We start from the raw sequence: 12,542 nt of genomic DNA, 5'->3' as shown, positions 1-12,542 counted from the left end.
GAGCATTACTTTACTAGCGTGTGAGATGAGTGCAATTGTGTGGTAGTTTGAGCATTCTTTGGCATTGCCTTTCTTTGGGATTGGAATGAAAACTGACCTTTTCCAATCCTGTGGCCACTGCTGAGTTTTCCAAATGTGCTGGCATATTGAGTGCAGCACTTTCACAGCATCATCTTTCAGGATTTGAAATAGCTCCACTGGAATTCCATCACCTCCACTAGCTTTGTTCATAGTGATGCTTCCTAAGGCCCACTTGACTTCACATTCCAGGATGTCTGGCTCTAGATGAGTGATCACACCATTGCGATTATCTGAGTTGTGAAGATCTTTTTTGTACAGTTCTTCTGTGTATTCTTGCCACCTCTTCTTAATATCTTCTGCTTCTGTTAGGTCCATACCATTTCTGTCCTTTTATGGAGCCCATCTTTGCATGAAATGTTCCCTTGGTATCTCTAATTTTCTTGAAGAGATCTCTAGTCTTTCCCATTCTGTTGTTTTCCTCTATTTCTTTGCACTGATCACTGAGGAAGGCTTTCTTATCTTTCCTTGCTATTCTTTGGAACTCTGCTAACATAGTGTTGTAGGTCAATTATACTTTAAAGACAAACTCTTAGAAAAAAGAGATCAAATTTGTGGTTACCAGAGGCTGGGGTGGTAGGGTAAGGGGTGGGATTGGGTGAAGATGGTCAGAAGGTACAAATGTCCAGTTATAAGATAAGTAAATATTAGGGATGTAAGGTACAATAGATAAAGATAATGAATGCTGCTGTGAATTATAAATGAAAATTATAAACATAGTAAATTTTAAGAGCTTTTCTTACAAATAAAAATTTTTTTCTATTTATTTATTGTTGTATTTATATGAGATGATGGTTATTCACTAACCTGCTGTGATAATAATTTTATGATGAATGTAAGTCAAATCATTATGCTGTATACCTTAAACTTATATAATGCTATATGTCAATTATATCTCAATAAAACTGGAAATTAACTAATTATAAAAGATTTATAGAAATACCATTTACACCAGAAAATGGTTTTTAAGTAGCTTTCTTTAAATTTTCTTTTAAATTTTTTGACAGCTGCTGCTGCTGCTGCTAAGTCGCTTCAGTCGTGTCCGACTCTGTGCGACCCCAGAGACGGCAGCCCACCAGGCTCCCCTGTCCCTGGGATTCTCCAGGCAAGAACACTGAAGTGGGTTGCCATTTCCTTCTCCAATGCATGAAAGTGAAAAGTGAAAGTGAAGTCACTCAGTCATGTCCGACTCTTAGCGACCCCATGGACTGCAGCCCACCAGGCTCCTCCGTCCATGGGATTTTCCAGGCAAGAGTACTGGAGTGGGGTGCCATTGCCTTCTCCGTTTTTGACAGCACTGGGTGTCCATTGCTGCATGTGGGCTTTCTCTAGTTGCCGCAAGCAAAGCCTAGTGCATGGGCTTCTCACTGCAGTGGCTTCTCTTGTTGAGGAGCACAGGCTCTAGGGCAAGGGTTCAGTAGTTGTGGCACACGGGCTTAGTTGCCCCCTGCGGGTGGAATCTTTCCAGACCAGGGATTGAACCTGAAACTCTTAACGTCTCTTGCACTGGCAGACGGGTTCTTTACCATGAGCACCACCTGGCTTCTGCTGTCTGATCCGTCCTTAATTCCTAAGTCCATATAGCCATCTGATGTCAGACTGGTTCACCTCATGTAAGGAAACCAGGACTCAGAGAGGTCCAGTGAATTTTCCAAAGACACACAACTCAAATCCAACAGGCCTGGGAATTTGAACTCAGACTCTAAAGTCCAAGTTCCTCCCCAGTCCACACTGGCCCTGTCTCTAGGTTTCCAGGCTAGAGCTGCTTCCCCTGTGGCCAACAGGTCAGGAACTACCCCCACCCCCCACCCATAAGCCTCCTCTTTTCTAACCACATAAAGAGACCATGGCGTACATGTGGAGACCACAGTAGTGAAGGGGGAAAAGCCCAAGGTGACTCATGTCTTTCTTTACCGTATTCAGTAAATACACATATCGGTAAATACACACATATACAAATATGTTTGGGGAATTCAGTAAGATCAGATATTCCAGCTAGCCCTTTTCTGGGGTGCTAAGGGGTATGGACAAGGGGCCCTGGGGTCCCACGTGACAAGAACCTAGCACAAGTCCACAAGTCCTATCCGTTTGCGGTCGTGGGGTCCCATGGACCGGCCCATTGCAAGTAAATCTTCTTCAAGAAATCTTTGCTTTCCCCAGTGTCATGAAGATATCCTCTTGTTTCTTCTAGCAGTTTTAAAGTTTTCTACATTTAGGTCTGTGATTCACCTCAAATGAGCTGGGTTGAAATTCTGTTGCTTCAGATCAATTTGTTGAAAAGATTTTTATTTTCCCGTTGAATTGCTTTGACATCTGGGTCAGAAATCAAATGACTATATAAATGTGGGTCTGTTCGTAGGTTCTTTATCACAGCAAGTATTGCATTAATAATAGTACCAAAACACTCTGATTTTTTTAAACAGGCACAATATTTGAACAGTCACTTCATAAAGGAAGAATAGCGAATAAATATTTGAAAAAGTGTTAAATACCATAACTCATGAGGGAATTCTATGTTAAAACTACCATGAAATGATGGCATCAAAATGACTACAATTAAACAACAAGATCTCGCTTACGTGTGGAATCTGAAAATTAAACAAACAAAAGAAAAAAAAAAAAAACAGAACTCATAGAAACAGAAAATAGATCAGTGGCTGCCAGAAGTACAATGTGGGGAGAGGTCAAAATAGAGATTTTGTACTTTTAAGCATTAAGTCAGTTCAGTTCAGTTCAGTCGCTGAGTCGTGTCCAACTCTTTGTGACCCCATGAACCGCAGCAGTCAAGGCCTCCCTGTCCATCTCCAACTCCCAGAGTCTGCCCAAACCCACATCCATTGAGTCGGTGATGCCATCCAACCATCTTGTCCTCTGTCATCCCCTTCTCCTCCTTCTTCTCCTCCTCAATCTTTCCTAGCATCAGGGTTTTTTCACATGAGTCAGCTCTTTGCATCAGGTGGTCAAAGTATTGGAGTTTCAGCTTCAACATCAGTCCTTCCAATGAACACCAGGACTGATCTCCTTTAGGATGGACTGGTTGGATCTCCTTGCAGTTCAAGGGACTCTCAAGAGTCTTCTCCAACACCACAGTTCAAAAGCATCAATTCTTCAGCACTCAGCTTTCTTTATAGTCCAATTCTCACATGACCACTGGAAAAATCATATCTTTGACTAGATGGACCTTTGTTGGCAAAGTAATCTCTCTGCTTTTTAATATACTGTCTAGGTTGGTCATAACTTTCCTTACAGGAAGTAAGCGTCTTTTAATTTCATGGCTGCAGTCACCATCTGCAGTAATTTTGGAGCCCAAAAAAATAAAGTCAGCCACTGTTTCCACTGTTTCCCCATCTATTTCCCATGAACTGATGGGACCAGATGCCATGATCTTAGTTTTCTGAATGTTGAGCTTTAAGCCAACTTTTTCACTCTCCTCTTTCACTTTCAAGAGGATTTTTAGTTCCTCTTCACTTTCTGCCATAAGGGTGGTGCCATCTGCATGTCTGAGGTTATTGATATTTCTCCCAGCAATCTTGATTCCAGCTTGTGCTTCCTCCAGCACAGCATGTCTCATGATGTACTCTGCATGTAAGTTAAAGAAGCAGGATGACAATATACAGCCTTGATGTACTCCTTTTCCTATTTGGAACCAGTCTGCTGTCCCATGTCCAGTTCTAACTTTTAAGCATTAGGTTTACTAAATAGTATATCTGCCTCTTTACTCAAATTATCTCTTTGAGTTACAGCTTTTTGCAGCTGTAAGTTTTCCAGTTTTCCTTTTATTTAAAGAAATATTTATTTATTTGCTTTGCTGTCCATGTCTTCCTTGCATCATGTGAAACTCTAAGTTGTGCCATGCAGAATCTCTGGCTGCAGCACATGGGATCTAGTTCCCTGACCAAGCATCATACCCAGGCCCCATGCATTGGGAGAACGGGTTCTTAGCCACTGGACATAGTGGAAGTCCCTCCAGTTTTCCTGATAGCTTGTACTGAATTTCTCTAAAATCATTATGTTTCCATTTATGTCAAAACTTATTTTGATTTCTGTACAGTATTTTAATTTGGTTCTCAGTTCAGTTCAGTTCAATCCATTTGCTCAGTTGTGTCCAACTCTTTGCGACCCCATGGAGTGCAGCACACCAGGCCTCCCTGTCTATCACCAACTCCCGGAGTTTAAAACTCATGTCCATTGAGTCGGTGATGCCATCCAACCATCTCATCTTCTGTCGTCTCCTTCTCCTCCCACCTTCAATCTTTCCCAGCATCAGGATCTTTTCTAATGAGTCAGCTCTTCACATCAGGTGGTCAAAGTATTGGAGTTTCAGATTCAGCATCAGTCCTTCCAATGAATATTCAGGACTGATTTGCTTAAGGATAGACTGGTTGGATCTCCTTGCAGTTCAAGGGACTCTCAAGAGTCTTTTCCAACACCACAGTTCAAAAGCATCAATTCTTCGGCACTCAGCTTTCTTTATAGTCCAACTCTCACAACCATACATGACTACTGGAAAAATCATAGCCTTGATTTTTCTATTTGGTTGTAGAGGGCTCTAAATAAAATTTTATTTTATTTTATTTAGTTCTTGCTTGTTTTGGGAGCTCCAATTATGTATTAAAATCTGAAGACACAGTTTGTTTAGTCTTTGTCAGCATTCAAGGCTACTGCCTGTCATTTTGCATGGTCATGACTTTATCTATGACTTATAACCTCTGATCAGAAGCTATGATCCTTGGACAGGCTATTGAGGATGACTTCCTGTATGACTGAAGACTATTCTCTCTTTTGGCTTTTTATCCCTCTCCAATTATAATGTGAGCTCTAAAAAATACTGTTGTCCAAGCTTATTATCTGTTTTCTTGGTACTTGGTAACCATCTGTGCTACTTCAGGTAGTCATCTTTTTACTGAAAGTACAGACTCCAGCATATTTGAAGAGGAACATTTCTTGGTTCTACTTTGTCAATAGTTTTCTTACTGCTACAGTTGATTGGTTCAACTGTCACAAGCTTAATTTAAGAGACATCATACTGGACTTTCCTGGTGGTCCAGTGGTTAATAATTTGTCTTCCAATGCAGAGGATGTGGGTTCAACCCTGGCCAGGGAACTAAGATCCCACGGTCTACAGGGCAACTAAGCCCTTGGGCCACAACTACTGAGCCTGAGCCCTCTAGAGCCTGTACTCCACAATAAGAGAAGCCTGAGCAACACAACTAGACAAAAAAAAAGAAAAATCCACACACTTCAACAATGACCCAGAACATTCAAAAAAAAAAAAAAAAGAGAGAGAGGGAGAGAGAAAGAAAACATTATTTGCAATTCCATTTGTCAACTGGAAACTCTGCTCTGTCCACTTTTAATTCATAATCTTGAGCAAATTGAAAAGTCAGTAATAATTCTTTTCTATTTTAACAACTTAGTTTTAATATTAAAGTGAATCAAAACTTACAACTACAACAAAATCACAATTTTTAAGTGAGTTAGAATGAAGACACAGGACACACAAAAATGAACTTTTCCCCTCTAACTTTCATACCTCTTCATAATGCATATTTTACGACTGTGATACTATTCATGATAATTCCAAGAAACAGTTTATACCTGTTCAGGAACATTGTATATTACAAATGATAATTTGTAATGAGTTAAATGAGTTAATTTTGTTAACTTTTAACTTTATTAGTTAAATGAGTTAATTTTTGGATATACTGATATTTGTGTTACCCAGAAAACTACTGAATGCAAACTGTTATGTAAATATGAGATTCACTGCAAACTTAGGATACGAGTCTAAATAAACATTTTAATCAAAAATTTTATCAGTGACCCACAGTATGTGTGTGTGTGTGTGTGTGTGTGTGTGTGTGTGTGTGTGTTAGTTGCTTAGTCATGTCCGACTCCTTGGAACCCCATAGACTGCAGCCCACCAGGCCCCTCTGTCCATGGGATTCTCCAGGCAAGAACACTGGAGTGGGTTGCCATTTCCCTCTCCAAAAGGAATTATAGAAAGAAAGAAAGTGAAGTCGCTCAGTCGTGTCCAACTCTTTGTGACCCCATGGACTGTAGCCTACCAGGCACCCCAATCCATGGAATTTTCCAAGCAAGACTACTGGAGTGGGTTCATTTCCTTCTCCGACCTACAGTATAGCACAAGGATTTATATTCAATATGCTGTCATAACCTATTACCAAAAAGAATCTGAAAAAATAGATATGTATATGTATGGAGAAGGCAATGGCACCCCACTCCAGTACTCTTGCCTGGAGAATCCCAAGGACGGAGGAGCCTGGTGGGCTGCCGTCTATGGGGTCGCACAGAGTCGGACACGACTGAGCGATTTAGCAGCAGCAGCAGCATGTATGTGTATAACAATCACTGCTGTACACCTGAAACACTGTATATCAGTTCTGACAGTGAAAGTGTTAGTCATTCAGTCGTGTCCAGCTCTTTGTAACCCATGGACTGTAGCCATCAGGCTCCTCTGTCCATGGGATTCTCCAGGCAAGAATACTGGAGTGGGTAGCCATTTCCTTCTCCAGAGGATCCTCCCAACACAGGGATCAAGCCTGGGTTTTGTGCATTGCAGGTAGATTTTTTTCACCGTCTGAGCCACTAGGGAAACCCATATCAACTCTATTTCAATTAAAAACAAAACAAAACAAACTTTTAAACCTCTCAGCAGCAGCTTACCACTCAAAATATAAGTGTGAGAGAGGAAAACCAGACAAAGACACCTTTGGGTGGCTATTATGGTTAGACTCTCTCACCTTCTCTTTTTCCTTTTTTTAACTTGAAGAGGTTGGAAAGTTACACCAACACTTACCAGAATTCATTGCAACTTGGGTCTGGGTGTGAAACCATGTCTACAATTAGATGGCACTGACGTGGATTTGGGACGCTGACCCCGAGACCATCTCTCTATTCTCTTTTGACTATTTTGGCTGCTGGCAAGCAAGGTCATAGAAGTGTGACATTTGGGGGCAGGAGCATTTCCAGTACCAGAAGTCTTCTTAAATTGGCTTTCCAATCCCTGGATGGCAGTGTATTCTTGAACTCTGAGCTGTAGAACCAGCTTGAAATTGTCTTCAGAAACAATTGTTGAGGGCAATTTCTTAAAGTTCCAGGAGTATTCCTTGAAGCCCATTTCAGAACCTACTTCTTCAGTTCCACAACCATTTTTAAGGACCCAAATCCCTGTGTTAAGTCCCCTACTCTCAAACTACCTGGGATGTTTCTCTTTCTGGCATTGAACACTGACTGACCCAACTTTCATAATCCCAATAATGCTCCCAGAGAAGAGAAGAGAAGTGGGTAGGGTCTAATGAACTCTGCCAAAGACAGGCTTCTTTGGACCTGCATTGTGTCCTCTATGTCTCCAGTGGACCCTGAAAGTGTGGTATACACACACACACACAGTCTTGTCCTCATAACCCTCTGGTTTAAACTGCCAACTCTTGACCACATGCTTGTGGTCAACAAGCATGTGGCTGAAGTTTTGAAGAGTAGATCAGCATTAGAGGTGATAAATTATCTTAGAAGAACAAATGCTCATCCTTTGTACCACTTCCCCTGTCCATCTGGGGACAGTGCAGCCTCTCAGTCAATGTTCTTCATTAATCTGTCTCCATTTTGCTCCCAGAAGCCCCTGACCAATGGAACATTGTCTTCAGGACCTCCTTATTAGTTGTTGTTCTGTTGCTAAGTCGTATCTGACTCTTTGCTACCCATGGACTACAGCACATCAGGCTTCCTTGTGCTTCACTATCTCCCAGAGTTTGCTCAAACTCATGTTCATCGAGCTTGCGATGCCATCCAACCATCTCATCCTCCATCGCCCCCTTCTCCTCCTGCCCTCAATCTTTCCCAGCATCAGGGTCTTTTCCAATGAGTTGGCTCTTCTTATCAAGTGGCCAAAGTATTGGAGCTTCAGCTTCACAACAGTCATTCTAATGAATATTCAGGGTTGATTTCCTTTAGGATTGGCTGGTTTGATCTCCTTGCTGTTCAAGGGACTCTTAAGAGTCTTCTCCAGCACCACAATTTGAAAGTATCCATTCATTGGTGCTCAGCCTTCCTTATGGTCCTTCTCTCACATCTATTTTCTTGGGCTCCAAGACCACTGCAGACGGTAACTGCAAGCATGAAATTAATAGACGCTTGCTTCTTGGAAGAAAAACTATGACAAACCTAGACAGCACTTTGCCACAAATTTCCATATGGTCAAATCTATGGTTTTTCTAGTAGTCATGTATGGATGCAAGAATCAGACCATAAAGAAGGCTTAGCGCCAAAGAACTGTTGCTTTCAAATCGTGGTGCTGGGAAAGACTACTGAGAGTGCTGTGGACTGCAAGGAGATCAAACCAGTCAATTCTTAAGGAAATCAACCCTTAGTATTCTTTGGAAGGACTGTTGCTGAAGCTGAAGCTCCAATACTTTGGCCAACTGATGTGAAGAGACCCTCACTGGAAAAGATCCTGATGCTGGGAAAGATTGAGAACAGGAGGAGAAGGTAGCTACAGAGGATGAGATGGTTGGATGGCATCACAAACTCAAGGAACATGAGTTTGAGTAAACTCTGGGAGATAATGAAGGACAGGGGAGCCTGGCATCCTGCAATCCATGGAGATACCAAGAGTTGGATACAATTTAGTGACTTAACAACAACAAAAAGAGGTCAAGTGTGTTCCTTTCTGAGCTGTAGCATTTGCCAGCCAGTTTGAAATCCTCCGGGTTCTCTTTTCCTGGCATGGTGAGTGAAAATGTTCAAGATGGTGCTCTGTGTCAGCCTGTACCCCAGGGTGGGGCTGTGATGAGCTAGCCCCTGGCCACCCACTATGCACACAAACTTGAAGATGAAACAGACCTCTGTGGTCTTAAACCACTAAGCTTTTGAGTTTCATGGTCATAATTTCCTGAGCTTGAGGCTCTTGATGTGTGAAGAAATAGTTATCAGGGTTTCCTCCCAGTATCTGCTGTCTTCCTTTTGTGTCACTATCACGAATTTGAGGGCCCTGTCCCCCGTCACTTCAGTCATCTGCCGGGACAGAGCCTGACTCTTCCCAACCAATCACTGTATCCCATTTTCATGGCACAATGATGGGCTCAGGGATGGGATGTATCCCAATTTCAACCTTGCTTCCCAGGTGGCTCAGGGGTAAATAATCTGCCTGCAATCCAGGAGACATGTGTTCAATCCTTGGGTGGGAAGATCCCCTGGAGAAGAGAATGGCAACCCATACCAGTATTCTTGCCTGGGAAATTCCATGGACAGAGGAGCCTGGCTGGCTACAGTCCACGGAGTCACAAAGAGTCAGGCATAACTTAGCAACTGAACACACACACACAATATGATATATTTGCTGTGGTTTCAGAGAAGAAAGGCTTCTTCTGACCTGGTTCCCTAAACAGCACTTGTTGGGTGGGAAGCTCCTTGAAGGTAAGAACAATACTGAGTTTATTCACAGATGTATCTCCAGTGCCTAGAACAGTACCTGGCACATTGCCAGTTATGTATCACTATATCTTTTCTTAAATCAGTGTGTGTGTGTGCTCAGTCACTCAGTTGTTTCCAACTCTTTGTGATCCTATGGACTGTGGCCTGCCAGGTTCCTCTGTCCATGGAATTTTCCAGGCAAGAATACTGGAATGGATTGCCAGTTCCTACACCAGGGGATCTTCTCAACCCAGGGATCAAAGATGTGTCTCTTACATCTCCTGCATTGACAGGTGGATTCTTTTACCACTATGCCACTTTGGAAGTCCCCTTAATTCAGAGAAATAAATAGAGTCATTATTTCTTCAAGTCATCCCATGCTTGGTTGCTCAGTTATGTCCCACTCTTTGTGACCCTATGGACTGTAGCCCACCAGGCTCTTCTGTCCATGGGATTCTCCAGGCAAGAATACTGGAGTGGGTAGCCATTCCCTTCTCCAGGGGATCTTCCTGAACCAAGGATCAAACCCATGTCTCCTGCATTGCAGGCAGATTCTCTACTGTCTGACTCACAAGGGAAGCCCCAAGTCATCACAACACAGGCTTAAAAATGGAGTCAATGCCAGCATAATAACTTGAACTTCCCGTATGTCTCCCTTCCAGTTACTGCAAGAATCTCAGCCTTTACAAAGTCTCTTCCACTCTCTGTCTCTCAGGAGTTCCTGAGCTCAGCCTGGTGTCCAGGAAGGCAGTGAGCATTGTGGTTTAAGCTCCCAGATCATTAACTGTTCTTTGGTCAAATGAATGAACAAATGAAAGTTCTTTCTAAACTCCAAGTTCCATTGCCCTCCCTCCCTCTTTTCCCCTCTCCCAAATAAATAAATTTCTTCTTTTGAAAGAAAGTAAAACACAAGAAAAAACTGTGCTGGGACTTCCCTGATGGTTCAGTGGTTAAGACTCCACACTTTCACTGGAGAAGGTGCAGATTCAACCCCTGGTGGAGGAACTAAGATCTTGAATTCTACACTGCGCAGTCAACAAAATAAGATAAAATAAGTAGACAGTCAGAAGAAAAAGGGAGAAAGAAATGGCAACCCACTCCATTATTCTTGCCTAGAGAATCCTGTGGACAGAGGAGCCTGGTGGATTTCTGTCCGTTGGGTTGCACAGAGTCGGACACGACTGAAGTGACTTAGCATGCATGCATGCATTGGAAAAGGAAATGACAACCCACTCCAGTATTCTTGCCTGGAGAATCCCAGGGACAGAAGAGGAGCCTGGTGGGCTGCCGTCTATGGGGTCGCATAGAGTTGGACATGACTGAAGTGACTTAACAGCAGCAGCAGAAGAAGAAGAAGAAAGAAAGAAAGGACTGTGCTGGGAAACATGGCATTTGCCTTGTTTTCTCCCATGGGTTCTACTCCAAACCCAGAAGCTATATTCAAATACATTCCACTAGGACTTCCCTGGCGGTACAGCAGTTAATAATCTGCCTTTCAACGTAGGGAACAGGGGTTCAATCCCTGATCTGGGAAGATTCCATAGGCCACAGGGCAACTAACTTTGTACACAGAACTATTGAGCCTTTGTATTCTAGAGTCTGTGCTCCTCATCAGGAGAAGCCACCACAATGAGAAGCCCAAACACTGCAACTAGAGAGCAGGCCCTGCTCTCCACAACTAGAGAAAGTCCGCGCGCATAACCTACCAGGCTCCTCCGTCCATGGGATTCTCCAGGCAAGAATACTGGGGTGGGTTACCATTTCCTTTTCCAGGGGATCTTCCCGACCCTGGGATCGAACCCAGGTCTCCCGCATTGGGGGCAGACACTTTAACCTCTGAGCCACAGGGAAGCCCTAACAAAGACCCAACCCAGCAAAAAATAAAGAAAGAAATTAATTAATTTAAAAAGCATACCCCATAAAAGAACAGAGGTGGGAGAGGGGAGGAAAGTCACAGACCCTGATGAGTCACTCCCAGAGCAATATTGGGGAAGTGCAGCCTGAAACCATAGAAGGAATTGATGGGAATTCTCCTCTTCACTTTCATCTCTCAGAGGATATAAAAGTGATTTCAATATGCAACCTGTAACACTTGGCTGATCCTCTTAAGTCTCAGCTTTGAAGGCTCTCAAGTCCCCACTTTGGAGCCTCGTGTTTCTCACAATCAAAAGAAAAACAGGGGGAAAAAAAGATGAAAACAAAAGACAAAAAGAAAGAAAAACAGGGAAGTCCAGTAGTTAAGACTCTGTGCTTCCATTGCAGGGGTACAGGTTTGATCCATGGTCAGAGAACTAAGATCCCACATGCATTGGAGCCACAGAAAAAAAGAAAAGGAAAACAGTTTTTCCCCCTCCTCCAGCTTGACTTATTTCTCGCCTTCTCTTCTCTCTACCCCACCCCATTTCTTTTTAATTGGGGTAAAACATTAAATTTACCATTTTAGCAATCTTTATTCCCTGACCAGGGACTGAACCTGCACCCTCCAAATTGGAAATGAGGAGTCTTAACCACTGGACCACCAGGGAAGTCCCACTGTAACAATCTTGAGCATATAGTTCAGCGGCATTAAGCACATTCACAATATTGTATAACCATCACCACCGTCCACCTCCAGCATTTTCTCATCTTGCAAAGCTGAAATTATGTCCCCATTAAACATAAACTCCCCACTTTTTCTCCTCTCAGCCCCTGGCAACCACCATTCTACTTTCTGTCTATGAATTTGACTGCTCTAGGAATTTCATATAAATAGAATCATACATTATTTGTCCTTTTGTGTCTGACATTTCACTGAGCATCTTGCTTTTAAAGTTCATCTATGTTGCAGCATACATCAGAATTTTATTCCTTCATATGGCCACATACTATTTCATTGCTGGTTTCCCTGGTGGCTTGGTGGTAAAGAACCTGCCTGCCAATGCAGTAGACACTGGTTTGATCCCTGATCCGGGAGGATCCCAGATGCTGGCAACAGAGAAACTAAGCCCATGCACCACAACTACTGAGCCCGAGCACCCTAGAGCCCAAGCTTT

At 42.8% G+C, this 12,542-nt stretch overlaps 1 pseudogene; it reads left to right on the top strand.

Annotated features, from left to right (window-relative positions):
* Window positions 1-1,924: 1,924 nt before the first annotated feature.
* Window positions 1,925-5,513, top strand: LOC105004599 (annotated as a pseudogene).
* The last annotated feature ends 7,029 nt before the right edge of the window (window positions 5,514-12,542 follow it).

Source organism: Bison bison, unplaced genomic scaffold, assembly GCF_000754665.1.
Source record: "Bison bison bison isolate TAMUID 2011002044 unplaced genomic scaffold, Bison_UMD1.0 scf7180017864480, whole genome shotgun sequence".
Classification (NCBI taxonomy): Eukaryota; Metazoa; Chordata; class Mammalia; order Artiodactyla; family Bovidae; genus Bison; species Bison bison.
Note: the sequence above shows the minus strand (reverse complement) of the source record. Positions and strands in the feature narration are given on the sequence as shown.